Source organism: Labrus bergylta, chromosome 13 (genome assembly GCF_963930695.1).
Source record: "Labrus bergylta chromosome 13, fLabBer1.1, whole genome shotgun sequence".
Classification (NCBI taxonomy): domain Eukaryota; kingdom Metazoa; phylum Chordata; class Actinopteri; order Labriformes; family Labridae; genus Labrus; species Labrus bergylta.
In genome coordinates, this window is record NC_089207.1 from 8,576,708 (window position 1) to 8,603,810 (window position 27,103).

Genomic DNA, 27,103 nt, shown 5'->3' on the forward strand with positions numbered 1-27,103 from the left:
CTGAGGATAATCTCCTTTGGCGGACATGTCCGCTTGAATGCTAAGTCCTCACGCAGGGACCGCATCTCCTTTTTCACAGGCCTTCAGGTCACCTTTTGTAGCCCAATAGCAATTACCAATGGCATTTTAGGGGACCTGGCTTATATGCAGGAAGTCCATCAAAGTTGAGAGCAAAAGAGGCGCTGGGCATCTCCCGGAGGCAAACCTGGAACCTATGCTCTCATCTGACGACTACATAGCTTTGTGTTAATCTCTCAGAACATATCTGCTTATTGCGGCAGGGAGCAATCAAGTGGTAAATGTAATCGTTCCACCCCAACTCCATGCTGGTGTCTCGAGTAGCTAGTCACACTGTTATAGATGACCAGCACACAGAATCGCTAGTCATAGCCAGGATGTCCTTCAAAGCTCATGTCGAGGTCCAGAAATATTGTCTGTCGCTCTGAGCTTGCTAGGAGTATAACAATCAGACTGTGCCCAGTCCAATACTTAGGCAACCTCACAATGTTTGGAGCACTGTGTCAACCATGGTGTGGGGTTTGATGATAAGTACAGCTGAGAGGGACTAAAAAAATCACTGTCACAATGCCAATTTCTAATTTTCTTTCATCTACCATGTATGAATTTCTCTCCTTAACCCATTTCCTTAATTTTTCCTCCTTCGAGGTACAGAGAGTTAACTTTTCCTCACCTCACCTCAGCTAGAGAGTAGGGCTAGCGTGAAGCACCTTCCTTAGGTGGCAAGTAATGGGACTGCTGGTAGAAAGAATATTTCTCCCCGTCGGGGAATCGAACCCCGGTCTTCCGCGTGACAGGCGGAGATACTGTCCACTATACTAACGAGGACTTCTGTGGTGCCAATTTTGGGTTGTGAACGGGCTGATGGTCTGAACCTGAGGAAAGCCTGTCCAACTTCGGGTCGGGTCGACTACCTGACGAATGACCACGAAAAGCCTTTTGTCAGTTTCCGTAGTGTAGTGGTTATCACGTTCGCCTCACACGCGAAAGGTCCCCGGTTCGAGACCGGGCGGAAACAAGTGGTAGTTCTCTTTCTGCTGAGGATTATCTCCTTTGGTGGACATGTCCGCTTGAATGCTAAGTCCTCACGCAGGTACCGCATCTCCCTTTTCACAGGCCTTCAGGTCACCTTTTGTAGCCCAATAGCAATTACCAATGGCATTTTAGGGGACCTGGCTTATATGCAGGAAGTCCATCAAAGCTCGTGTCGAGGTCCAGAAATATTGTCTGTCGCTCTGAGCTTGCTAGGAGTATAACAATCAGACTGTGCCCAGTCCAATACTCAGGCAACCTCACAATGTTTGGAGCACTGTGTCAACCATGGTGTGGGGTTTGATGATAAGTACAGCTGAGAGGGACTAAAATATTCACTGTCACAATGCCAATTTCTAATTTTCTTTTATCTACCATGTATGAATTTCTCTCCTTGGCCCATTTCCTTAATTTTTCCTCCTTCGAGGTACAGAGAGTTAACTTTTCCTCACCTCACCTCAGCTAGAGAGTAGGGCTAGTGTGAAGCACCTTCCTTAGGTGGCAAATAATGGGACTGCTGGTAGAAAGATACAGATACTGTCCACTATACTAACGAGGACTTCTGTGGTGCTTCTTTTGGCTTGTGAACGGGCTGATGGCCTGAACCTGAGGAAAGCATGTCCAACTTCGGGGTCCGATATATAAAATGGGGATAGGGTAGGGTAAGGTTAGGGTTAGGGTTGAGGAAAGCATGTCCAACTACAGGGTCCGACATATAAAATACAGCCGGTCCAGTAGGCAGAGTTTCGCTAACAGTGTTAAGTGGTGAAAGTTCCACAAATTTTGGGTTAAGTCCTCCCCGTGCTGCATCAGCAGTCGCCGGTGATTGAGTGCATGCGAGGAATCACTACCTCTGACTCAACTCTGTCCAAACATCACGTGTCGTGTTGATATAAAGCAAAGTGAACACATTGGTTGATGAAGGCAAAAGACTGGAACCAGCAACTTCAATCACCCCGTCCATTTCCAATAGTTATCGTCCATTTGAGCTGCAGTGTATTGCATACATCTTACCGTTCCATTCTCTTTTATCCTGAAAGTAACCATATTGTCACCTGTGCAGAATGACGTGGTGTTTGTTCCTGCTTGGTTGTTTTGTCGTTCATGGTGCATAACCATCAGCAGGTAGAAAAGTCAACTCTGAATAACCGGTTGTCTTTAGCATTTGAAGCGTTTAAATTCAGAAAGAAGGTCGACTACGTGACCACGTGAATGACCACGAGAAGCCTTTTGTCAGTTTCTGTAGTGTAGTGGTTATCACGTTCGCCTAACACGCGAAAGGTCCCCGGTTCGAGACCGGGCAGAAACAGGTGGTGATTCTCTATCTACTGAGGGTAATCTCCTTTGGCGGACATGTCCGCTTGAATATTAAGTCCTCACGCAGGGACCGCATCTCCCTTTTCACAGGCCTTCAGGTCACCTTTTGTAGCCCAATAGCAATTACCAATGGCATTTTAGGGGACCTGGCTTATATGCAGGAAGTCCATCAAAGTTGAGAGCAAAAGAGGCGCTGGGCATCTCCCGGAGGCAAACCTGGCTCTCATCTGACGACTACATAGCCTTATGTTAATCTCTCAGAACATATCTGCTTATTGCGGCAAGGAGCAATCAAGTGGTAAATGTAATTGCTCCACCCCAACTCCATGCTGGTGTCTCGAGTAGCTAGTCACACTGTTATAGATGACCAGCACACAGAAACGGTAGTCATAGCCAGGATGTCCTTCAAAGCTCGTGTCGAGGTCCAGAAATATTGTCTGTCGCTCTGAGCTTGCTAGGAGTATAACAATCAGACTGTGCCCAGTCCAATACTCAGGCAACCTCACAATGTTTGGAGCACTGTGTAAACCATGGTGTGGGGTTTGATGATAAGTACAGCTGAGAGGGACTAAAAAATTGAATGTTGTTGTATGAATTTCTCTCCTTGGCCCGTTTCCTTAATTTTTCTTCCTTCGAGGTACAGAGAGTTAACTTTTCCTCACCTCAGCTAGAGAGTAGGGCTAGCGTGAAGCACCTTCCTTAGGTGGCAAGTAATGGGACTGCTGGTAGAAAGAATATTTCTCCCCGTCGGGGAATCGAACCCCGGTCTTCCGCGTGACAAATGACCTCAAGAAGTCTCTCGTCAGTTTCCGTAGTGTAGTGGTTATCATGTTCGCCTAACACGCGAAAGGTCCCCGGTTCGAGACCGGGCGGAAACAAGTGGTGGTTCTCTTTCTGCTGAGGATAATCTCCTTTGGCGGACATGTCCGCTTGAATGCTAAGTCCTCACGCAGGGACCGCATCTCCTTTTTCACAGGCCTTCAGGTCACCTTTTGTAGCCCAATAGCAATTACCAATGGCATTTTAGGGGACCTGGCTTATATGCAGGAAGTCCATCAAAGTTGAGAGCAAAAGAGGCGCTGGGCATCTCCCGGAGGCAAACCTGGAACCTATGCTCTCATCTGACGACTACATAGCTTTGTGTTAATCTCTCAGAACATATCTGCTTATTGCGGCAGGGAGCAATCAAGTGGTAAATGTAATCGTTCCACCCCAACTCCATGCTGGTGTCTCGAGTAGCTAGTCACACTGTTATAGATGACCAGCACACAGAATCGCTAGTCATAGCCAGGATGTCCTTCAAAGCTCATGTCGAGGTCCAGAAATATTGTCTGTCGCTCTGAGCTTGCTAGGAGTATAACAATCAGACTGTGCCCAGTCCAATACTTAGGCAACCTCACAATGTTTGGAGCACTGTGTCAACCATGGTGTGGGGTTTGATGATAAGTACAGCTGAGAGGGACTAAAAAAATCACTGTCACAATGCCAATTTCTAATTTTCTTTCATCTACCATGTATGAATTTCTCTCCTTAACCCATTTCCTTAATTTTTCCTCCTTCGAGGTACAGAGAGTTAACTTTTCCTCACCTCACCTCAGCTAGAGAGTAGGGCTAGCGTGAAGCACCTTCCTTAGGTGGCAAGTAATGGGACTGCTGGTAGAAAGAATATTTCTCCCCGTCGGGGAATCGAACCCCGGTCTTCCGCGTGACAGGCGGAGATACTGTCCACTATACTAACGAGGACTTCTGTGGTGCCAATTTTGGGTTGTGAACGGGCTGATGGTCTGAACCTGAGGAAAGCCTGTCCAACTTCGGGTCGGGTCGACTACCTGACGAATGACCACGAAAAGCCTTTTGTCAGTTTCCGTAGTGTAGTGGTTATCACGTTCGCCTCACACGCGAAAGGTCCCCGGTTCGAGACCGGGCGGAAACAAGTGGTAGTTCTCTTTCTGCTGAGGATTATCTCCTTTGGTGGACATGTCCGCTTGAATGCTAAGTCCTCACGCAGGTACCGCATCTCCCTTTTCACAGGCCTTCAGGTCACCTTTTGTAGCCCAATAGCAATTACCAATGGCATTTTAGGGGACCTGGCTTATATGCAGGAAGTCCATCAAAGCTCGTGTCGAGGTCCAGAAATATTGTCTGTCGCTCTGAGCTTGCTAGGAGTATAACAATCAGACTGTGCCCAGTCCAATACTCAGGCAACCTCACAATGTTTGGAGCACTGTGTCAACCATGGTGTGGGGTTTGATGATAAGTACAGCTGAGAGGGACTAAAATATTCACTGTCACAATGCCAATTTCTAATTTTCTTTTATCTACCATGTATGAATTTCTCTCCTTGGCCCATTTCCTTAATTTTTCCTCCTTCGAGGTACAGAGAGTTAACTTTTCCTCACCTCACCTCAGCTAGAGAGTAGGGCTAGTGTGAAGCACCTTCCTTAGGTGGCAAGTAATGGGACTGCTGGTAGAAAGATACAGATACTGTCCACTATACTAACGAGGACTTCTGTGGTGCTTCTTTTGGCTTGTGAACGGGCTGATGGCCTGAACCTGAGGAAAGCATGTCCAACTTCGGGGTCCGATATATAAAATGGGGATAGGGTAGGGTAAGGTTAGGGTTAGGGTTGAGGAAAGCATGTCCAACTACAGGGTCCGACATATAAAATACAGCCGGTCCAGTAGGCAGAGTTTCGCTAACAGTGTTAAGTGGTGAAAGTTCCACAAATTTTGGGTTAAGTCCTCCCCGTGCTGCATCAGCAGTCGCCGGTGATTGAGTGCATGCGAGGAATCACTACCTCTGACTCAACTCTGTCCAAACATCACGTGTCGTGTTGATATAAAGCAAAGTGAACACATTGGTTGATGAAGGCAAAAGACTGGAACCAGCAACTTCAATCACCCCGTCCATTTCCAATAGTTATCGTCCATTTGAGCTGCAGTGTATTGCATACATCTTACCGTTCCATTCTCTTTTATCCTGAAAGTAACCATATTGTCACCTGTGCAGAATGACGTGGTGTTTGTTCCTGCTTGGTTGTTTTGTCGTTCATGGTGCATAACCATCAGCAGGTAGAAAAGTCAACTCTGAATAACCGGTTGTCTTTAGCATTTGAAGCGTTTAAATTCAGAAAGAAGGTCGACTACGTGACGAATGACCACGAGAAGCCTTTTATCAGTTTCTGTAGTGTAGTGGTTATCACGTTCGCCTAACACGCGAAAGGTCCCCGGTTCGAGACCGGGCAGAAACAGGTGGTGATTCTCTATCTACTGAGGGTAATCTCCTTTGGCGGACATGTCCGCTTGAATATTAAGTCCTCACGCAGGGACCGCATCTCCCTTTTCACAGGCCTTCAGGTCACCTTTTGTAGCCCAATAGCAATTACCAATGGCATTTTAGGGGACCTGGCTTATATGCAGGAAGTCCATCAAAGTTGAGAGCAAAAGAGGCGCTGGGCATCTCCCGGAGGCAAACCTGGCTCTCATCTGACGACTACATAGCCTTATGTTAATCTCTCAGAACATATCTGCTTATTGCGGCAGGGAGCAATCAAGTGGTAAATGTAATTGCTCCACCCCAACTCCATGCTGGTGTCTCGAGTAGCTAGTCACACTGTTATAGATGACCAGCACACAGAAACGGTAGTCATAGCCAGGATGTCCTTCAAAGCTCGTGTCGAGGTCCAGAAATATTGTCTGTCGCTCTGAGCTTGCTAGGAGTATAACAATCAGACTGTGCCCAGTCCAATACTCAGGCAACCTCACAATGTTTGGAGCACTGTGTAAACCATGGTGTGGGGTTTGATGATAAGTACAGCTGAGAGGGACTAAAAAATTCACTGTCACAATGCCAATTTCTAATTTTCTTTTATCTACCATGTATGAATTTCTCTCCTTGGCCCGTTTCCTTAATTTTTCTTCCTTCGAGGTACAGAGAGTTAACTTTTCCTCACCTCAGCTAGAGAGTAGGGCTAGCGTGAAGCACCTTCCTTAGGTGGCAAGTAATGGGACTGCTGGTAGAAAGAATATTTCTCCCCGTCGGGGAATCGAACCCCGGTCTTCCGCGTGACAAATGACCTCAAGAAGTCTCTCGTCAGTTTCCGTAGTGTAGTGGTTATCACGTTCGCCTCACACGCGAAAGGTCCCCGGTTCGAGACCGGGCGGAAACAAGTGGTGGTTCTCTTTCTGCTGAGGATAATCTCCTTTGGCGGACATGTCCGCTTGAATGCTAAGTCCTCACGCAGGGACCGCATCTCCTTTTTCACAGGCCTTCAGGTCACCTTTTGTAGCCCAATAGCAATTACCAATGGCATTTTAGGGGACCTGGCTTATATGCAGGAAGTCCATCAAAGTTGAGAGCAAAAGAGGCGCTGGGCATCTCCCGGAGGCAAACCTGGAACCTATGCTCTCATCTGACGACTACATAGCTTTGTGTTAATCTCTCAGAACATATCTGCTTATTGCGGCAGGGAGCAATCAAGTGGTAAATGTAATCGTTCCACCCCAACTCCATGCTGGTGTCTCGAGTAGCTAGTCACACTGTTATAGATGACCAGCACACAGAATCGCTAGTCATAGCCAGGATGTCCTTCAAAGCTCATGTCGAGGTCCAGAAATATTGTCTGTCGCTCTGAGCTTGCTAGGAGTATAACAATCAGACTGTGCCCAGTCCAATACTTAGGCAACCTCACAATGTTTGGAGCACTGTGTCAACCATGGTGTGGGGTTTGATGATAAGTACAGCTGAGAGGGACTAAAAAAATCACTGTCACAATGCCAATTTCTAATTTTCTTTCATCTACCATGTATGAATTTCTCTCCTTAACCCATTTCCTTAATTTTTCCTCCTTCGAGGTACAGAGAGTTAACTTTTCCTCACCTCACCTCAGCTAGAGAGTAGGGCTAGCGTGAAGCACCTTCCTTAGGTGGCAAGTAATGGGACTGCTGGTAGAAAGAATATTTCTCCCCGTCGGGGAATCGAACCCCGGTCTTCCGCGTGACAGGCGGAGATACTGTCCACTATACTAACGAGGACTTCTGTGGTGCCAATTTTGGGTTGTGAACGGGCTGATGGTCTGAACCTGAGGAAAGCCTGTCCAACTTCGGGTCGGGTCGACTACCTGACGAATGACCACGAAAAGCCTTTTGTCAGTTTCCGTAGTGTAGTGGTTATCACGTTCGCCTCACACGCGAAAGGTCCCCGGTTCGAGACCGGGCGGAAACAAGTGGTAGTTCTCTTTCTGCTGAGGATTATCTCCTTTGGTGGACATGTCCGCTTGAATGCTAAGTCCTCACGCAGGTACCGCATCTCCCTTTTCACAGGCCTTCAGGTCACCTTTTGTAGCCCAATAGCAATTACCAATGGCATTTTAGGGGACCTGGCTTATATGCAGGAAGTCCATCAAAGCTCGTGTCGAGGTCCAGAAATATTGTCTGTCGCTCTGAGCTTGCTAGGAGTATAACAATCAGACTGTGCCCAGTCCAATACTCAGGCAACCTCACAATGTTTGGAGCACTGTGTCAACCATGGTGTGGGGTTTGATGATAAGTACAGCTGAGAGGGACTAAAATATTCACTGTCACAATGCCAATTTCTAATTTTCTTTTATCTACCATGTATGAATTTCTCTCCTTGGCCCATTTCCTTAATTTTTCCTCCTTCGAGGTACAGAGAGTTAACTTTTCCTCACCTCACCTCAGCTAGAGAGTAGGGCTAGTGTGAAGCACCTTCCTTAGGTGGCAAGTAATGGGACTGCTGGTAGAAAGATACAGATACTGTCCACTATACTAACGAGGACTTCTGTGGTGCTTCTTTTGGCTTGTGAACGGGCTGATGGCCTGAACCTGAGGAAAGCATGTCCAACTTCGGGGTCCGATATATAAAATGGGGATAGGGTAGGGTAAGGTTAGGGTTAGGGTTGAGGAAAGCATGTCCAACTACAGGGTCCGACATATAAAATACAGCCGGTCCAGTAGGCAGAGTTTCGCTAACAGTGTTAAGTGGTGAAAGTTCCACAAATTTTGGGTTAAGTCCTCCCCGTGCTGCATCAGCAGTCGCCGGTGATTGAGTGCATGCGAGGAATCACTACCTCTGACTCAACTCTGTCCAAACATCACGTGTCGTGTTGATATAAAGCAAAGTGAACACATTGGTTGATGAAGGCAAAAGACTGGAACCAGCAACTTCAATCACCCCATCCATTTCCAATAGTTATCGTCCATTTGAGATGCAGTGTATTGCATACATCTTACCGTTCCATTCTCTTTTATCCTGAAAGTAACCATATTGTCACCTGTGCAGAATGACGTGGTGTTTGTTCCTGCTTGGTTGTTTTGTCGTTCATGGTGCATAACCATCAGCAGGTAGAAAAGTCAACTCTGAATAACCGGTTGTCTTTAGCATTTGAAGCGTTTAAATTCAGAAAGAAGGTCGACTACGTGACGAATGACCACGAGAAGCCTTTTGTCAGTTTCTGTAGTGTAGTGGTTATCACGTTCGCCTAACACGCGAAAGGTCCCCGGTTCGAGACCGGGCAGAAACAGGTGGTGATTCTCTATCTACTGAGGGTAATCTCCTTTGGCGGACATGTCCGCTTGAATATTAAGTCCTCACGCAGGGACCGCATCTCCCTTTTCACAGGCCTTCAGGTCACCTTTTGTAGCCCAATAGCAATTACCAATGGCATTTTAGGGGACCTGGCTTATATGCAGGAAGTCCATCAAAGTTGAGAGCAAAAGAGGCGCTGGGCATCTCCCGGAGGCAAACCTGGCTCTCATCTGACGACTACATAGCCTTATGTTAATCTCTCAGAACATATCTGCTTATTGCGGCAGGGAGCAATCAAGTGGTAAATGTAATTGCTCCACCCCAACTCCATGCTGGTGTCTCGAGTAGCTAGTCACACTGTTATAGATGACCAGCACACAGAAACGGTAGTCATAGCCAGGATGTCCTTCAAAGCTCGTGTCGAGGTCCAGAAATATTGTCTGTCGCTCTGAGCTTGCTAGGAGTATAACAATCAGACTGTGCCCAGTCCAATACTTAGGCAACCTCACAATGTTTGGAGCACTGTGTCAACCATGGTGTGGGGTTTGATGATAAGTACAGCTGAGAGGGACTAAAAAAATCACTGTCACAATGCCAATTTCTAATTTTCTTTCATCTACCATGTATGAATTTCTCTCCTTAACCCATTTCCTTAATTTTTCCTCCTTCGAGGTACAGAGAGTTAACTTTTCCTCACCTCACCTCAGCTAGAGAGTAGGGCTAGCGTGAAGCACCTTCCTTAGGTGGCAAGTAATGGGACTGCTGGTAGAAAGAATATTTCTCCCCATCGGGGAATCGAACCCCGGTCTTCCGCGTGACAGACGGAGATACTGTCCACTATACTAACGAGGACTTCTGTGGTGCCAATTTTGGGTTGTGAACGGGCTGATGGTCTGAACCTGAGGAAAGCCTGTCCAACTTCGGGTCGGGTCGACTACCTGACGAATGACCACGAAAAGCCTTTTGTCAGTTTCCGTAGTGTAGTGGTTATCACGTTCGCCTCACACGCGAAAGGTCCCCGGTTCGAGACCGGGCGGAAACAAGTGGTAGTTCTCTTTCTGCTGAGGATTATCTCCTTTGGTGGACATGTCCGCTTGAATGCTAAGTCCTCACGCAGGTACCGCATCTCCCTTTTCACAGGCCTTCAGGTCACCTTTTGTAGCCCAATAGCAATTACCAATGGCATTTTAGGGGACCTGGCTTATATGCAGGAAGTCCATCAAAGCTCGTGTCGAGGTCCAGAAATATTGTCTGTCGCTCTGAGCTTGCTAGGAGTATAACAATCAGACTGTGCCCAGTCCAATACTCAGGCAACCTCACAATGTTTGGAGCACTGTGTCAACCATGGTGTGGGGTTTGATGATAAGTACAGCTGAGAGGGACTAAAATATTCACTGTCACAATGCCAATTTCTAATTTTCTTTTATCTACCATGTATGAATTTCTCTCCTTGGCCCATTTCCTTAATTTTTCCTCCTTCGAGGTACAGAGAGTTAACTTTTCCTCACCTCACCTCAGCTAGAGAGTAGGGCTAGTGTGAAGCACCTTCCTTAGGTGGCAAGTAATGGGACTGCTGGTAGAAAGATACAGATACTGTCCACTATACTAACGAGGACTTCTGTGGTGCTTCTTTTGGCTTGTGAACGGGCTGATGGCCTGAACCTGAGGAAAGCATGTCCAACTTCGGGGTCCGATATATAAAATGGGGATAGGGTAGGGTAAGGTTAGGGTTAGGGTTGAGGAAAGCATGTCCAACTACAGGGTCCGACATATAAAATACAGCCGGTCCAGTAGGCAGAGTTTCGCTAACAGTGTTAAGTGGTGAAAGTTCCACAAATTTTGGGTTAAGTCCTCCCCGTGCTGCATCAGCAGTCGCCGGTGATTGAGTGCATGCGAGGAATCACTACCTCTGACTCAACTCTGTCCAAACATCACGTGTCGTGTTGATATAAAGCAAAGTGAACACATTGGTTGATGAAGGCAAAAGACTGGAACCAGCAACTTCAATCACCCCGTCCATTTCCAATAGTTATCGTCCATTTGAGCTGCAGTGTATTGCATACATCTTACCGTTCCATTCTCTTTTATCCTGAAAGTAACCATATTGTCACCTGTGCAGAATGACGTGGTGTTTGTTCCTGCTTGGTTGTTTTGTCGTTCATGGTGCATAACCATCAGCAGGTAGAAAAGTCAACTCTGAATAACCGGTTGTCTTTAGCATTTGAAGCGTTTAAATTCAGAAAGAAGGTCGACTACGTGACGAATGACCACGAGAAGCCTTTTGTCAGTTTCTGTAGTGTAGTGGTTATCACGTTCGCCTAACACGCGAAAGGTCCCCGGTTCGAGACCGGGCAGAAACAGGTGGTGATTCTCTATCTACTGAGGGTAATCTCCTTTGGCGGACATGTCCGCTTGAATATTAAGTCCTCACGCAGGGACCGCATCTCCCTTTTCACAGGCCTTCAGGTCACCTTTTGTAGCCCAATAGCAATTACCAATGGCATTTTAGGGGACCTGGCTTATATGCAGGAAGTCCATCAAAGTTGAGAGCAAAAGAGGCGCTGGGCATCTCCCGGAGGCAAACCTGGCTCTCATCTGACGACTACATAGCCTTATGTTAATCTCTCAGAACATATCTGCTTATTGCGGCAGGGAGCAATCAAGTGGTAAATGTAATTGCTCCACCCCAACTCCATGCTGGTGTCTCGAGTAGCTAGTCACACTGTTATAGATGACCAGCACACAGAAACGGTAGTCATAGCCAGGATGTCCTTCAAAGCTCGTGTCGAGGTCCAGAAATATTGTCTGTCGCTCTGAGCTTGCTAGGAGTATAACAATCAGACTGTGCCCAGTCCAATACTCAGGCAACCTCACAATGTTTGGAGCACTGTGTAAACCATGGTGTGGGGTTTGATGATAAGTACAGCTGAGAGGGACTAAAAAATTCACTGTCACAATGCCAATTTCTAATTTTCTTTTATCTACCATGTATGAATTTCTCTCCTTGGCCCGTTTCCTTAATTTTTCTTCCTTCGAGGTACAGAGAGTTAACTTTTCCTCACCTCAGCTAGAGAGTAGGGCTAGCGTGAAGCACCTTCCTTAGGTGGCAAGTAATGGGACTGCTGGTAGAAAGAATATTTCTCCCCGTCGGGGAATCGAACCCCGGTCTTCCGCGTGACAAATGACCTCAAGAAGTCTCTCGTCAGTTTCCGTAGTGTAGTGGTTATCACGTTCGCCTCACACGCGAAAGGTCCCCGGTTCGAGACCGGGCGGAAACAAGTGGTGGTTCTCTTTCTGCTGAGGATAATCTCCTTTGGCGGACATGTCCGCTTGAATGCTAAGTCCTCACGCAGGGACCGCATCTCCTTTTTCACAGGCCTTCAGGTCACCTTTTGTAGCCCAATAGCAATTACCAATGGCATTTTAGGGGACCTGGCTTATATGCAGGAAGTCCATCAAAGTTGAGAGCAAAAGAGGCGCTGGGCATCTCCCGGAGGCAAACCTGGAACCTATGCTCTCATCTGACGACTACATAGCTTTGTGTTAATCTCTCAGAACATATCTGCTTATTGCGGCAGGGAGCAATCAAGTGGTAAATGTAATCGTTCCACCCCAACTCCATGCTGGTGTCTCGAGTAGCTAGTCACACTGTTATAGATGACCAGCACACAGAAACGGTAGTCATAGCCAGGATGTCCTTCAAAGCTCGTGTCGAGGTCCAGAAATATTGTCTGTCGCTCTGAGCTTGCTAGGAGTATAACAATCAGACTGTGCCCAGTCCAATACTCAGGCAACCTCACAATGTTTGGAGCACTGTGTAAACCATGGTGTGGGGTTTGATGATAAGTACAGCTGAGAGGGACTAAAAAATTCACTGTCACAATGCCAATTTCTAATTTTCTTTTATCTACCATGTATGAATTTCTCTCCTTGGCCCGTTTCCTTAATTTTTCTTCCTTCGAGGTACAGAGAGTTAACTTTTCCTCACCTCAGCTAGAGAGTAGGGCTAGCGTGAAGCACCTTCCTTCGGTGGCAAGTAATGGGACTGCTGGTAGAAAGAATATTTCTCCCCGTCGGGGAATCGAACCCCGGTCTTCCGCGTGACAAATGACCTCAAGAAGTCTCTCGTCAGTTTCCGTAGTGTAGTGGTTATCACGTTCGCCTAACACGCGAAAGGTCCCCGGTTCGAGACCGGGCGGAAACAAGTGGTGGTTCTCTTTCTGCTGAGGATAATCTCCTTTGGCGGACATGTCCGCTTGAATGCTAAGTCCTCACGCAGGGACCGCATCTCCTTTTTCACAGGCCTTCAGGTCACCTTTTGTAGCCCAATAGCAATTACCAATGGCATTTTAGGGGACCTGGCTTATATGCAGGAAGTCCATCAAAGTTGAGAGCAAAAGAGGCGCTGGGCATCTCCCGGAGGCAAACCTGGAACCTATGCTCTCATCTGACGACTACATAGCTTTGTGTTAATCTCTCAGAACATATCTGCTTATTGCGGCAGGGAGCAATCAAGTGGTAAATGTAATCGTTCCACCCCAACTCCATGCTGGTGTCTCGAGTAGCTAGTCACACTGTTATAGATGACCAGCACACAGAATCGCTAGTCATAGCCAGGATGTCCTTCAAAGCTCATGTCGAGGTCCAGAAATATTGTCTGTCGCTCTGAGCTTGCTAGGAGTATAACAATCAGACTGTGCCCAGTCCAATACTTAGGCAACCTCACAATGTTTGGAGCACTGTGTCAACCATGGTGTGGGGTTTGATGATAAGTACAGCTGAGAGGGACTAAAAAAATCTCTGTCACAATGCCAATTTCTAATTTTCTTTCATCTACCATGTATGAATTTCTCTCCTTAACCCATTTCCTTAATTTTTCCTCCTTCGAGGTACAGAGAGTTAACTTTTCCTCACCTCACCTCAGCTAGAGAGTAGGGCTAGCGTGAAGCACCTTCCTTCGGTGGCAAGTAATGGGACTGCTGGTAGAAAGAATATTTCTCCCCGTCGGGGAATCGAACCCCGGTCTTCCGCGTGACAGGCGGAGATACTGTCCACTATACTAACGAGGACTTCTGTGGTGCCAATTTTGGGTTGTGAACGGGCTGATGGTCTGAACCTGAGGAAAGCCTGTCCAACTTCGGGTCGGGTCGACTACCTGACGAATGACCACGAAAAGCCTTTTGTCAGTTTCCGTAGTGTAGTGGTTATCACGTTCGCCTCACACGCGAAAGGTCCCCGGTTCGAGACCGGGCGGAAACAAGTGGTAGTTCTCTTTCTGCTGAGGATTATCTCCTTTGGTGGACATGTCCGCTTGAATGCTAAGTCCTCACGCAGGTACCGCATCTCCCTTTTCACAGGCCTTCAGGTCACCTTTTGTAGCCCAATAGCAATTACCAATGGCATTTTAGGGGACCTGGCTTATATGCAGGAAGTCCATCAAAGCTCGTGTCGAGGTCCAGAAATATTGTCTGTCGCTCTGAGCTTGCTAGGAGTATAACAATCAGACTGTGCCCAGTCCAATACTCAGGCAACCTCACAATGTTTGGAGCACTGTGTCAACCATGGTGTGGGGTTTGATGATAAGTACAGCTGAGAGGGACTAAAATATTCACTGTCACAATGCCAATTTCTAATTTTCTTTTATCTACCATGTATGAATTTCTCTCCTTGGCCCATTTCCTTAATTTTTCCTCCTTCGAGGTACAGAGAGTTAACTTTTCCTCACCTCACCTCAGCTAGAGAGTAGGGCTAGTGTGAAGCACCTTCCTTAGGTGGCAAGTAATGGGACTGCTGGTAGAAAGATACAGATACTGTCCACTATACTAACGAGGACTTCTGTGGTGCTTCTTTTGGCTTGTGAACGGGCTGATGGCCTGAACATGAGGAAAGCATGTCCAACTTCGGGGTCCGATATATAAAATGGGGATAGGGTAGGGTAAGGTTAGGGTTAGGGTTGAGGAAAGCATGTCCAACTACAGGGTCCGACATATAAAATACAGCCGGTCCAGTAGGCAGAGTTTCGCTAACAGTGTTAAGTGGTGAAAGTTCCACAAATTTTGGGTTAAGTCCTCCCCGTGCTGCATCAGCAGTCGCCGGTGATTGAGTGCATGCGAGGAATCACTACCTCTGACTCAACTCTGTCCAAACATCACGTGTCGTGTTGATATAAAGCAAAGTGAACACATTGGTTGATGAAGGCAAAAGACTGGAACCAGCAACTTCAATCACCCTGTCCATTTCCAATAGTTATCGTCCATTTGAGCTGCAGTGTATTGCATACATCTTACCGTTCCATTCTCTTTTATCCTGAAAGTAACCATATTGTCACCTGTGCAGAATGACGTGGTGTTTGTTCCTGCTTGGTTGTTTTGTCGTTCATGGTGCATAACCATCAGCAGGTAGAAAAGTCAACTCTGAATAACCGGTTGTCTTTAGCATTTGAAGCGTTTAAATTCAGAAAGAAGGTCGACTACGTGACGAATGACCACGAGAAGCCTTTTGTCAATTTCTGTAGTGTAGTGGTTATCACGTTCGCCTAACACGCGAAAGGTCCCCGGTTCGAGACCGGGCAGAAACAGGTACTGAGGGTAATCTCCTTTGGCGGACATGCCCGCTTGAATGCTAAGTCCTCACGCAGGGACCGCATCTCCTTTTTCACAGGCCTTCAGGTCACCTTTTGTAGCCCAATAGCAATTACCAATGGCATTTTAGGGGACCTGGCTTATATGCAGGAAGTCCATCAAAGTTGAGAGCAAAAGAGGCGCTGGGCATCTCCCGGAGGCAAACCTGGAACCTATGCTCTCATCTGACGACTACATAGCTTTGTGTTAATCTCTCAGAACATATCTGCTTATTGCGGCAGGGAGCAATCAAGTGGTAAATTCCTTAATTTTTCCTCCTTCGAGGTACAGAGAGTTAACTTTTCCTCACCTCACCTCAGCTAGAGAGTAGGGCTAGCGTGAAGCACCTTCCTTCGGTGGCAAGTAATGGGACTGCTGGTAGAAAGAATATTTCTCCCCGTCGGGGAATCGAACCCCGGTCTTCCGCGTGACAGGCGGAGATACTGTCCACTATACTAACGAGGACTTCTGTGGTGCCAATTTTGGGTTGTGAACGGGCTGATGGTCTGAACCTGAGGAAAGCCTGTCCAACTTCGGGTCGGGTCGACTACCTGACGAATGACCACGAAAAGCCTTTTGTCAGTTTCCGTAGTGTAGTGGTTATCACGTTCGCCTCACACGCGAAAGGTCCCCGGTTCGAGACCGGGCGGAAACAAGTGGTAGTTCTCTTTCTGCTGAGGATTATCTCCTTTGGTGGACATGTCCGCTTGAATGCTAAGTCCTCACGCAGGTACCGCATCTCCCTTTTCACAGGCCTTCAGGTCACCTTTTGTAGCCCAATAGCAATTACCAATGGCATTTTAGGGGACCTGGCTTATATGCAGGAAGTCCATCAAAGCTCGTGTCGAGGTCCAGAAATATTGTCTGTCGCTCTGAGCTTGCTAGGAGTATAACAATCAGACTGTGCCCAGTCCAATACTCAGGCAACCTCACAATGTTTGGAGCACTGTGTCAACCATGGTGTGGGGTTTGATGATAAGTACAGCTGAGAGGGACTAAAATATTCACTGTCACAATGCCAATTTCTAATTTTCTTTTATCTACCATGTATGAATTTCTCTCCTTGGCCCATTTCCTTAATTTTTCCTCCTTCGAGGTACAGAGAGTTAACTTTTCCTCACCTCACCTCAGCTAGAGAGTAGGGCTAGTGTGAAGCACCTTCCTTAGGTGGCAAGTAATGGGACTGCTGGTAGAAAGATACAGATACTGTCCACTATACTAACGAGGACTTCTGTGGTGCTTCTTTTGGCTTGTGAACGGGCTGATGGCCTGAACCTGAGGAAAGCATGTCCAACTTCGGGGTCCGATATATAAAATGGGGATAGGGTAGGGTAAGGTTAGGGTTAGGGTTGAGGAAAGCATGTCCAACTACAGGGTCCGACATATAAAATACAGCCGGTCCAGTAGGCAGAGTTTCGCTAACAGTGTTAAGTGGTGAAAGTTCCACAAATTTTGGGTTAAGTCCTCCCCGTGCTGCATCAGCAGTCGCCGGTGATTGAGTGCATGCGAGGAATCACTACCTCTGACTCAACTCTGTCCAAACATCACGTGTCGTGTTGCGAGGTTGAGGTTGCCTAAGTATTGGACTGGGCACAGTCTGATTGACTAAAAAAATCACTGTCACAATGCCAATTTCTAATTTTCTTTCATCTACCATGTATGAATTTCTCTCCTTAACCCATTTCCTTAATTTTTCCTCCTTCGAGGTACAGAGAGTTAACTTTTCCTCACCTCACCTCAGCTAGAGAGTAGGGCTAGCGTGAAGCACCTTCCTTCGGTGGCAAGTAATGGGACTGCTGGTAGAAAGAATATTTCTCCCCGTCGGGGAATCGAACCCCGGTCTTCCGCGTGACAGGCGGAGATACTGTCCACTATACTAACGAGGACTTCTGTGGTGCCAATTTTGGGTTGTGAACGGGCTGATGGTCTGAACCTGAGGAAAGCCTGTCCAACTTCGGGTCGGGTCGACTACCTGACGAATGACCACGAAAAGCCTTTTGTCAGTTTCCGTAGTGTAGTGGTTATCACGTTCGCCTCACACGCGAAAGGTCCCCGGTTCGAGACCGGGCGGAAACAAGTGGTAGTTCTCTTTCTGCTGAGGATTATCTCCTTTGGTGGACATGTCCGCTTGAATGCTAAGTCCTCACGCAGGTACCGCATCTCCCTTTTCACAGGCCTTCAGGTCACCTTTTGTAGCCCAATAGCAATTACCAATGGCATTTTAGGGGACCTGGCTTATATGCAGGAAGTCCATCAAAGCTCGTGTCGAGGTCCAGAAATATTGTCTGTCGCTCTGAGCTTGCTAGGAGTATAACAATCAGACTGTGCCCAGTCCAATACTCAGGCAACCTCACAATGTTTGGAGCACTGTGTCAACCATGGTGTGGGGTTTGATGATAAGTACAGCTGAGAGGGACTAAAATATTCACTGTCACAATGCCAATTTCTAATTTTCTTTTATCTACCATGTATGAATTTCTCTCCTTGGCCCATTTCCTTAATTTTTCCTCCTTCGAGGTACAGAGAGTTAACTTTTCCTCACCTCAGCTAGAGAGTAGGGCTAGCGTGAAGCACCTTCCTTAGGTGGCAAGTAATGGGACTGCTGGTAGAAAGAATATTTCTCCCCGTCGGGGAATCGAACCCCGGTCTTCCGCGTGACAAATGACCTCAAGAAGTCTCTCGTCAGTTTCCGTAGTGTAGTGGTTATCACGTTCGCCTAACACGCGAAAGGTCCCCGGTTCGAGACCGGGCGGAAACAAGTGGTGGTTCTCTTTCTGCTGAGGATAATCTCCTTTGGCGGACATGTCCGCTTGAATGCTAAGTCCTCACGCAGGGACCGCATCTCCTTTTTCACAGGCCTTCAGGTCACCTTTTGTAGCCCAATAGCAATTACCAATGGCATTTTAGGGGACCTGGCTTATATGCAGGAAGTCCATCAAAGTTGAGAGCAAAAGAGGCGCTGGGCATCTCCCGGAGGCAAACCTGGAACCTATGCTCTCATCTGACGACTACATAGCTTTGTGTTAATCTCTCAGAACATATCTGCTTATTGCGGCAGGGAGCAATCAAGTGGTAAATGTAATCGTTCCACCCCAACTCCATGCTGGTGTCTCGAGTAGCTAGTCACACTGTTATAGATGACCAGCACACAGAATCGCTAGTCATAGCCAGGATGTCCTTCAAAGCTCATGTCGAGGTCCAGAAATATTGTCTGTCGCTCTGAGCTTGCTAGGAGTATAACAATCAGACTGTGCCCAGTCCAATACTTAGGCAACCTCACAATGTTTGGAGCACTGTGTCAACCATGGTGTGGGGTTTGATGATAAGTACAGCTGAGAGGGACTAAAAAAATCTCTGTCACAATGCCAATTTCTAATTTTCTTTCATCTACCATGTATGAATTTCTCTCCTTAACCCATTTCCTTAATTTTTCCTCCTTCGAGGTACAGAGAGTTAACTTTTCCTCACCTCACCTCAGCTAGAGAGTAGGGCTAGCGTGAAGCACCTTCCTTCGGTGGCAAGTAATGGGACTGCTGGTAGAAAGAATATTTCTCCCCGTCGGGGAATCGAACCCCGGTCTTCTGCGTGACAGGCGGAGATACTGTCCACTATACTAATGAGGACTTCTGTGGTGCCAATTTTGGGTTGTGAACGGGCTGATGGTCTGAACCTGAGGAAAGCCTGTCCAACTTCGGGTCGGGTCGACTACCTGACGAATGACCACGAAAAGCCTTTTGTCAGTTTCCGTAGTGTAGTGGTTATCACGTTCGCCTCACACGCGAAAGGTCCCCGGTTCGAGACCGGGCGGAAACAAGTGGTAGTTCTCTTTCTGCTGAGGATTATCTCCTTTGGTGGACATGTCCGCTTGAATGCTAAGTCCTCACGCAGGTACCGCATCTCCCTTTTCACAGGCCTTCAGGTCACCTTTTGTAGCCCAATAGCAATTACCAATGGCATTTTAGGGGACCTGGCTTATATGCAGGAAGTCCATCAAAGCTCGTGTCGAGGTCCAGAAATATTGTCTGTCGCTCTGAGCTTGCTAGGAGTATAACAATCAGACTGTGCCCAGTCCAATACTCAGGCAACCTCACAATGTTTGGAGCACTGTGTCAACCATGGTGTGGGGTTTGATGATAAGTACAGCTGAGAGGGACTAAAATATTCACTGTCACAATGCCAATTTCTAATTTTCTTTTATCTACCATGTATGAATTTCTCTCCTTGGCCCATTTCCTTAATTTTTCCTCCTTCGAGGTACAGAGAGTTAACTTTTCCTCACCTCACCTCAGCTAGAGAGTAGGGCTAGTGTGAAGCACCTTCCTTAGGTGGCAAGTAATGGGACTGCTGGTAGAAAGATACAGATACTGTCCACTATACTAACGAGGACTTCTGTGGTGCTTCTTTTGGCTTGTGAACGGGCTGATGGCCTGAACCTGAGGAAAGCATGTCCAACTTCGGGGTCCGATATATAAAATGGGGATAGGGTAGGGTAAGGTTAGGGTTAGGGTTGAGGAAAGCATGTCCAACTACAGGGTCCGACATATAAAATACAGCCGGTCCAGTAGGCAGAGTTTCGCTAACAGTGTTAAGTGGTGAAAGTTCCACAAATTTTGGGTTAAGTCCTCCCCGTGCTGCATCAGCAGTCGCCGGTGATTGAGTGCATGCGAGGAATCACTACCTCTGACTCAACTCTGTCCAAACATCACGTGTCGTGTTGATATAAAGCAAAGTGAACACATTGGTTGATGAAGGCAAAAGACTGGAACCAGCAACTTCAATCACCCTGTCCATTTCCAATAGTTATCGTCCATTTGAGCTGCAGTGTATTGCATACATCTTACCGTTCCATTCTCTTTTATCCTGAAAGTAACCATATTGTCACCTGTGCAGAATGACGTGGTGTTTGTTCCTGCTTGGTTGTTTTGTCGTTCATGGTGCATAACCATCAGCAGGTAGAAAAGTCAACTCTGAATAACCGGTTGTCTTTAGCATTTGAAGCGTTTAAATTCAGAAAGAAGGTCGACTACGTGACGAATGACCACGAGAAGCCTTTTGTCAGTTTCTGTAGTGTAGTGGTTATCACGTTCGCCTAACACGCGAAAGGTCCCCGGTTCGAGACCGGGCAGAAACAGGTACTGAGGGTAATCTCCTTTGGCGGACATGTCCGCTTGAATATTAAGTCCTCACGCAGGGACCGCATCTCCCTTTTCACAGGCCTTCAGGTCACCTTTTGTAGCCCAATAGCAATTACCAATGGCATTTTAGGGGACCTGGCTTATATGCAGGAAGTCCATCAAAGTTGAGAGCAAAAGAGGCGCTGGGCATCTCCCGGAGGCAAACCTGGCTCTCATCTGACGACTACATAGCCTTATGTTAATCTCTCAGAACATATCTGCTTATTGCGGCAGGGAGCAATCAAGTGGTAAATGTAATTGCTCCACCCCAACTCCATGCTGGTGTCTCGAGTAGCTAGTCAGCTAGTGGGGTTTGATGATAAGTACAGCTGAGAGGGACTAAAAAATTCACTGTCACAATGCCAATTTCTAATTTTCTTTTATCTACCATGTATGAATTTCTCTCCTTGGCCCGTTTCCTTAATTTTTCTTCCTTCGAGGTACAGAGAGTTAACTTTTCCTCACCTCAGCTAGAGAGTAGGGCTAGCGTGAAGCACCTTCCTTAGGTGGCAAGTAATGGGACTGCTGGTAGAAAGAATATTTCTCCCCGTCGGGGAATCGAACCCCGGTCTTCCGCGTGACAAATGACCTCAAGAAGTCTCTCGTCAGTTTCCGTAGTGTAGTGGTTATCACGTTCGCCTAACACGCGAAAGGTCCCCGGTTCGAGACCGGGCGGAAACAAGTGGTGGTTCTCTTTCTGCTGAGGATAATCTCCTTTGGCGGACATGTCCGCTTGAATGCTAAGTCCTCACGCAGGGACCGCATCTCCTTTTTCACAGGCCTTCAGGTCACCTTTTGTAGCCCAATAGCAATTACCAATGGCATTTTAGGGGACCTGGCTTATATGCAGGAAGTCCATCAAAGTTGAGAGCAAAAGAGGCGCTGGGCATCTCCCGGAGGCAAACCTGGAACCTATGCTCTCATCTGACGACTACATAGCTTTGTGTTAATCTCTCAGAACATATCTGCTTATTGCGGCAGGGAGCAATCAAGTGGTAAATGTAATCGTTCCACCCCAACTCCATGCTGGTGTCTCGAGTAGCTAGTCACACTGTTATAGATGACCAGCACACAGAATCGCTAGTCATAGCCAGGATGTCCTTCAAAGCTCATGTCGAGGTCCAGAAATATTGTCTGTCGCTCTGAGCTTGCTAGGAGTATAACAATCAGACTGTGCCCAGTCCAATACTTAGGCAACCTCACAATGTTTGGAGCACTGTGTCAACCATGGTGTGGGGTTTGATGATAAGTACAGCTGAGAGGGACTAAAAAAATCTCTGTCACAATGCCAATTTCTAATTTTCTTTCATCTACCATGTATGAATTTCTCTCCTTAACCCATTTCCTTAATTTTTCCTCCTTCGAGGTACAGAGAGTTAACTTTTCCTCACCTCACCTCAGCTAGAGAGTAGGGCTAGCGTGAAGCACCTTCCTTCGGTGGCAAGTAATGGGACTGCTGGTAGAAAGAATATTTCTCCCCGTCGGGGAATCGAACCCCGGTCTTCCGCGTGACAGGCGGAGATACTGTCCACTATACTAACGAGGACTTCTGTGGTGCCAATTTTGGGTTGTGAACGGGCTGATGGTCTGAACCTGAGGAAAGCCTGTCCAACTTCGGGTCGGGTCGACTACCTGACGAATGACCACGAAAAGCCTTTTGTCAGTTTCCGTAGTGTAGTGGTTATCACGTTCGCCTCACACGCGAAAGGTCCCCGGTTCGAGACCGGGCGGAAACAAGTGGTAGTTCTCTTTCTGCTGAGGATTATCTCCTTTGGTGGACATGTCCGCTTGAATGCTAAGTCCTCACGCAGGTACCGCATCTCCCTTTTCACAGGCCTTCAGGTCACCTTTTGTAGCCCAATAGCAATTACCAATGGCATTTTAGGGGACCTGGCTTATATGCAGGAAGTCCATCAAAGCTCGTGTCGAGGTCCAGAAATATTGTCTGTCGCTCTGAGCTTGCTAGGAGTATAACAATCAGACTGTGCCCAGTCCAATACTCAGGCAACCTCACAATGTTTGGAGCACTGTGTCAACCATGGTGTGGGGTTTGATGATAAGTACAGCTGAGAGGGACTAAAATATTCACTGTCACAATGCCAATTTCTAATTTTCTTTTATCTACCATGTATGAATTTCTCTCCTTGGCCCATTTCCTTAATTTTTCCTCCTTCGAGGTACAGAGAGTTAACTTTTCCTCACCTCACCTCAGCTAGAGAGTAGGGCTAGTGTGAAGCACCTTCCTTAGGTGGCAAGTAATGGGACTGCTGGTAGAAAGATACAGATACTGTCCACTATACTAACGAGGACTTCTGTGGTGCTTCTTTTGGCTTGTGAACGGGCTGATGGCCTGAACCTGAGGAAAGCATGTCCAACTTCGGGGTCCGATATATAAAATGGGGATAGGGTAGGGTAAGGTTAGGGTTAGGGTTGAGGAAAGCATGTCCAACTACAGGGTCCGACATATAAAATACAGCCGGTCCAGTAGGCAGAGTTTCGCTAACAGTGTTAAGTGGTGAAAGTTCCACAAATTTTGGGTTAAGTCCTCCCCGTGCTGCATCAGCAGTCGCCGGTGATTGAGTGCATGCGAGGAATCACTACCTCTGACTCAACTCTGTCCAAACATCACGTGTCGTGTTGATATAAAGCAAAGTGAACACATTGGTTGATGAAGGCAAAAGACTGGAACCAGCAACTTCAATCACCCCGTCCATTTCCAATAGTTATCGTCCATTTGAGCTGCAGTGTATTGCATACATCTTACCGTTCCATTCTCTTTTATCCTGAAAGTAACCATATTGTCACCTGTGCAGAATGACGTGGTGTTTGTTCCTGCTTGGTTGTTTTGTCGTTCATGGTGCATAACCATCAGCAGGTAGAAAAGTCAACTCTGAATAACCGGTTGTCTTTAGCATTTGAAGCGTTTAAATTCAGAAAGAAGGTCGACTACGTGACGAATGACCACGAGAAGCCTTTTGTCAGTTTCTGTAGTGTAGTGGTTATCACGTTCGCCTAACACGCGAAAGGTCCCCGGTTCGAGACCGGGCAGAAACAAGTGGTGGTTCTCTTTCTGCTGAGGATAATCTCCTTTGGCGGACATGTCCGCTTGAATGCTAAGTCCTCACGCAGGGACCGCATCTCCTTTTTCACAGGCCTTCAGGTCACCTTTTGTAGCCCAATAGCAATTACCAATGGCATTTTAGGGGACCTGGCTTATATGCAGGAAGTCCATCAAAGTTGAGAGCAAAAGAGGCGCTGGGCATCTCCCGGAGGCAAACCTGGAACCTATGCTCTCATCTGACGACTACATAGCTTTGTGTTAATCTCTCAGAACATATCTGCTTATTGCGGCAGGGAGCAATCAAGTGGTAAATGTAATCGTTCCACCCCAACTCCATGCTGGTGTCTCGAGTAGCTAGTCACACTGTTATAGATGACCAGCACACAGAATCGCTAGTCATAGCCAGGATGTCCTTCAAAGCTCATGTCGAGGTCCAGAAATATTGTCTGTCGCTCTGAGCTTGCTAGGAGTATAACAATCAGACTGTGCCCAGTCCAATACTTAGGCAACCTCACAATGTTTGGAGCACTGTGTCAACCATGGTGTGGGGTTTGATGATAAGTACAGCTGAGAGGGACTAAAAAAATCACTGTCACAATGCCAATTTCTAATTTTCTTTCATCTACCATGTATGAATTTCTCTCCTTAACCCATTTCCTTAATTTTTCCTCCTTCGAGGTACAGAGAGTTAACTTTTCCTCACCTCACCTCAGCTAGAGAGTAGGGCTAGCGTGAAGCACCTTCCTTCGGTGGCAAGTAATGGGACTGCTGGTAGAAAGAATATTTCTCCCCGTCGGGGAATCGAACCCCGGTCTTCTGCGTGACAGGCGGAGATACTGTCCACTATACTAATGAGGACTTCTGTGGTGCCAATTTTGGGTTGTGAACGGGCTGATGGTCTGAACCTGAGGAAAGCCTGTCCAACTTCGGGTCGGGTCGACTACCTGACGAATGACCACGAAAAGCCTTTTGTCAGTTTCCGTAGTGTAGTGGTTATCACGTTCGCCTCACACGCGAAAGGTCCCCGGTTCGAGACTGGGCGGAAACAAGTGGTAGTTCTCTTTCTGCTGAGGATTATCTCCTTTGGTGGACATGTCCGCTTGAATGCTAAGTCCTCACGCAGGTACCGCATCTCCCTTTTCACAGGCCTTCAGGTCACCTTTTGTAGCCCAATAGCAATTACCAATGGCATTTTAGGGGACCTGGCTTATATGCAGGAAGTCCATCAAAGCTCGTGTCGAGGTCCAGAAATATTGTCTGTCGCTCTGAGCTTGCTAGGAGTATAACAATCAGACTGTGCCCAGTCCAATACTCAGGCAACCTCACAATGTTTGGAGCACTGTGTCAACCATGGTGTGGGGTTTGATGATAAGTACAGCTGAGAGGGACTAAAATATTCACTGTCACAATGCCAATTTCTAATTTTCTTTTATCTACCATGTATGAATTTCTCTCCTTGGCCCATTTCCTTAATTTTTCCTCCTTCGAGGTACAGAGAGTTAACTTTTCCTCACCTCACCTCAGCTAGAGAGTAGGGCTAGTGTGAAGCACCTTCCTTAGGTGGCAAGTAATGGGACTGCTGGTAGAAAGATACAGATACTGTCCACTATACTAACGAGGACTTCTGTGGTGCTTCTTTTGGCTTGTGAACGGGCTGATGGCCTGAACCTGAGGAAAGCATGTCCAACTTCGGGGTCCGATATATAAAATGGGGATAGGGTAGGGTAAGGTTAGGGTTAGGGTTGAGGAAAGCATGTCCAACTACAGGGTCCGACATATAAAATACAGCCGGTCCAGTAGGCAGAGTTTCGCTAACAGTGTTAAGTGGTGAAAGTTCCACAAATTTTGGGTTAAGTCCTCCCCGTGCTGCATCAGCAGTCGCCGGTGATTGAGTGCATGCGAGGAATCACTACCTCTGACTCAACTCTGTCCAAACATCACGTGTCGTGTTGATATAAAGCAAAGTGAACACATTGGTTGATGAAGGCAAAAGACTGGAACCAGCAACTTCAATCACCCCGTCCATTTCCAATAGTTATCGTCCATTTGAGCTGCAGTGTATTGCATACATCTTACCGTTCCATTCTCTTTTATCCTGAAAGTAACCATATTGTCACCTGTGCAGAATGACGTGGTGTTTGTTCCTGCTTGGTTGTTTTGTCGTTCATGGTGCATAACCATCAGCAGGTAGAAAAGTCAACTCTGAATAACCGGTTGTCTTTAGCATTTGAAGCGTTTAAATTCAGAAAGAAGGTCGACTACGTGACGAATGACCACGAGAAGCCTTTTGTCAGTTTCTGTAGTGTAGTGGTTATCACGTTCGCCTAACACGCGAAAGGTCCCCGGTTCGAGACCGGGCAGAAACAGGTGGTGATTCTCTATCTACTGAGGGTAATCTCCTTTGGCGGACATGTCCGCTTGAATATTAAGTCCTCACGCAGGGACCGCATCTCCCTTTTCACAGGCCTTCAGGTCACCTTTTGTAGCCCAATAGCAATTACCAATGGCATTTTAGGGGACCTGGCTTATATGCAGGAAGTCCATCAAAGTTGAGAGCAAAAGAGGCGCTGGGCATCTCCCGGAGGCAAACCTGGCTCTCATCTGACGACTACATAGCCTTATGTTAATCTCTCAGAACATATCTGCTTATTGCGGCAGGGAGCAATCAAGTGGTAAATGTAATTGCTCCACCCCAACTCCATGCTGGTGTCTCGAGTAGCTAGTCACACTGTTATAGATGACCAGCACACAGAAACGGTAGTCATAGCCAGGATGTCCTTCAAAGCTCGTGTCGAGGTCCAGAAATATTGTCTGTCGCTCTGAGCTTGCTAGGAGTATAACAATCAGACTGTGCCCAGTCCAATACTCAGGCAACCTCACAATGTTTGGAGCACTGTGTAAACCATGGTGTGGGGTTTGATGATAAGTACAGCTGAGAGGGACTAAAAAATTCACTGTCACAATGCCAATTTCTAATTTTCTTTTATCTACCATGTATGAATTTCTCTCCTTGGCCCGTTTCCTTAATTTTTCTTCCTTCGAGGTACAGAGAGTTAACTTTTCCTCACCTCAGCTAGAGAGTAGGGCTAGCGTGAAGCACCTTCCTTAGGTGGCAAGTAATGGGACTGCTGGTAGAAAGAATATTTCTCCCCGTCGGGGAATCGAACCCCGGTCTTCCGCGTGACAAATGACCTCAAGAAGTCTCTCGTCAGTTTCCGTAGTGTAGTGGTTATCACGTTCGCCTAACACGCGAAAGGTCCCCGGTTCGAGACCGGGCGGAAACAAGTGGTGGTTCTCTTTCTGCTGAGGATAATCTCCTTTGGCGGACATGTCC

General features: G+C 47.1%; 1 protein-coding gene and 33 non-coding genes across 36 annotated transcripts in view; 25 read left to right on the forward strand and 9 right to left on the reverse strand.

Annotated features, from left to right (window-relative positions):
- The window catches only part of LOC110001555 (protein FAM124A), a 68,769-nt gene that overhangs the window by 24,573 nt on the left and 17,093 nt on the right, over positions 1-27,103 (reverse strand). The gene's annotated exons all lie outside the window — the stretch shown is intronic.
- Positions 775-846, reverse strand: trnad-guc (transfer RNA aspartic acid (anticodon GUC)). Its single transcript has one exon. It is a non-coding gene; the product is annotated as a tRNA-Asp (tRNA).
- On the forward strand, positions 964-1,036 carry trnav-cac (transfer RNA valine (anticodon CAC)). The gene has a single exon. It is a non-coding gene; the product is annotated as a tRNA-Val (tRNA).
- On the forward strand, positions 2,287-2,359 carry trnav-aac (transfer RNA valine (anticodon AAC)). Its single transcript has one exon. It is a non-coding gene; the product is annotated as a tRNA-Val (tRNA).
- trnav-aac (transfer RNA valine (anticodon AAC)) lies at positions 3,173-3,245 on the forward strand. The gene has a single exon. It is a non-coding gene; the product is annotated as a tRNA-Val (tRNA).
- trnad-guc (transfer RNA aspartic acid (anticodon GUC)) lies at positions 4,039-4,110 on the reverse strand. The gene has a single exon. It is a non-coding gene; the product is annotated as a tRNA-Asp (tRNA).
- trnav-cac (transfer RNA valine (anticodon CAC)) lies at positions 4,228-4,300 on the forward strand. Its single transcript has one exon. It is a non-coding gene; the product is annotated as a tRNA-Val (tRNA).
- On the forward strand, positions 5,546-5,618 carry trnav-aac (transfer RNA valine (anticodon AAC)). The gene has a single exon. It is a non-coding gene; the product is annotated as a tRNA-Val (tRNA).
- On the forward strand, positions 6,464-6,536 carry trnav-aac (transfer RNA valine (anticodon AAC)). The gene has a single exon. It is a non-coding gene; the product is annotated as a tRNA-Val (tRNA).
- trnad-guc (transfer RNA aspartic acid (anticodon GUC)) lies at positions 7,330-7,401 on the reverse strand. Its single transcript has one exon. It is a non-coding gene; the product is annotated as a tRNA-Asp (tRNA).
- On the forward strand, positions 7,519-7,591 carry trnav-cac (transfer RNA valine (anticodon CAC)). The gene has a single exon. It is a non-coding gene; the product is annotated as a tRNA-Val (tRNA).
- Positions 8,837-8,909, forward strand: trnav-aac (transfer RNA valine (anticodon AAC)). Its single transcript has one exon. It is a non-coding gene; the product is annotated as a tRNA-Val (tRNA).
- On the reverse strand, positions 9,695-9,766 carry trnad-guc (transfer RNA aspartic acid (anticodon GUC)). Its single transcript has one exon. It is a non-coding gene; the product is annotated as a tRNA-Asp (tRNA).
- On the forward strand, positions 9,884-9,956 carry trnav-cac (transfer RNA valine (anticodon CAC)). The gene has a single exon. It is a non-coding gene; the product is annotated as a tRNA-Val (tRNA).
- On the forward strand, positions 11,202-11,274 carry trnav-aac (transfer RNA valine (anticodon AAC)). The gene has a single exon. It is a non-coding gene; the product is annotated as a tRNA-Val (tRNA).
- On the forward strand, positions 12,120-12,192 carry trnav-aac (transfer RNA valine (anticodon AAC)). The gene has a single exon. It is a non-coding gene; the product is annotated as a tRNA-Val (tRNA).
- On the forward strand, positions 13,046-13,118 carry trnav-aac (transfer RNA valine (anticodon AAC)). The gene has a single exon. It is a non-coding gene; the product is annotated as a tRNA-Val (tRNA).
- trnad-guc (transfer RNA aspartic acid (anticodon GUC)) lies at positions 13,912-13,983 on the reverse strand. Its single transcript has one exon. It is a non-coding gene; the product is annotated as a tRNA-Asp (tRNA).
- On the forward strand, positions 14,101-14,173 carry trnav-cac (transfer RNA valine (anticodon CAC)). The gene has a single exon. It is a non-coding gene; the product is annotated as a tRNA-Val (tRNA).
- trnav-aac (transfer RNA valine (anticodon AAC)) lies at positions 15,419-15,491 on the forward strand. The gene has a single exon. It is a non-coding gene; the product is annotated as a tRNA-Val (tRNA).
- Positions 15,928-15,999, reverse strand: trnad-guc (transfer RNA aspartic acid (anticodon GUC)). The gene has a single exon. It is a non-coding gene; the product is annotated as a tRNA-Asp (tRNA).
- On the forward strand, positions 16,117-16,189 carry trnav-cac (transfer RNA valine (anticodon CAC)). The gene has a single exon. It is a non-coding gene; the product is annotated as a tRNA-Val (tRNA).
- trnad-guc (transfer RNA aspartic acid (anticodon GUC)) lies at positions 17,349-17,420 on the reverse strand. Its single transcript has one exon. It is a non-coding gene; the product is annotated as a tRNA-Asp (tRNA).
- Positions 17,538-17,610, forward strand: trnav-cac (transfer RNA valine (anticodon CAC)). Its single transcript has one exon. It is a non-coding gene; the product is annotated as a tRNA-Val (tRNA).
- On the forward strand, positions 18,220-18,292 carry trnav-aac (transfer RNA valine (anticodon AAC)). Its single transcript has one exon. It is a non-coding gene; the product is annotated as a tRNA-Val (tRNA).
- Positions 19,275-19,347, forward strand: trnav-cac (transfer RNA valine (anticodon CAC)). Its single transcript has one exon. It is a non-coding gene; the product is annotated as a tRNA-Val (tRNA).
- Positions 20,593-20,665, forward strand: trnav-aac (transfer RNA valine (anticodon AAC)). Its single transcript has one exon. It is a non-coding gene; the product is annotated as a tRNA-Val (tRNA).
- Positions 21,317-21,389, forward strand: trnav-aac (transfer RNA valine (anticodon AAC)). Its single transcript has one exon. It is a non-coding gene; the product is annotated as a tRNA-Val (tRNA).
- On the reverse strand, positions 22,183-22,254 carry trnad-guc (transfer RNA aspartic acid (anticodon GUC)). The gene has a single exon. It is a non-coding gene; the product is annotated as a tRNA-Asp (tRNA).
- On the forward strand, positions 22,372-22,444 carry trnav-cac (transfer RNA valine (anticodon CAC)). Its single transcript has one exon. It is a non-coding gene; the product is annotated as a tRNA-Val (tRNA).
- Positions 23,690-23,762, forward strand: trnav-aac (transfer RNA valine (anticodon AAC)). The gene has a single exon. It is a non-coding gene; the product is annotated as a tRNA-Val (tRNA).
- trnav-cac (transfer RNA valine (anticodon CAC)) lies at positions 24,745-24,817 on the forward strand. Its single transcript has one exon. It is a non-coding gene; the product is annotated as a tRNA-Val (tRNA).
- trnav-aac (transfer RNA valine (anticodon AAC)) lies at positions 26,063-26,135 on the forward strand. Its single transcript has one exon. It is a non-coding gene; the product is annotated as a tRNA-Val (tRNA).
- Positions 26,981-27,053, forward strand: trnav-aac (transfer RNA valine (anticodon AAC)). Its single transcript has one exon. It is a non-coding gene; the product is annotated as a tRNA-Val (tRNA).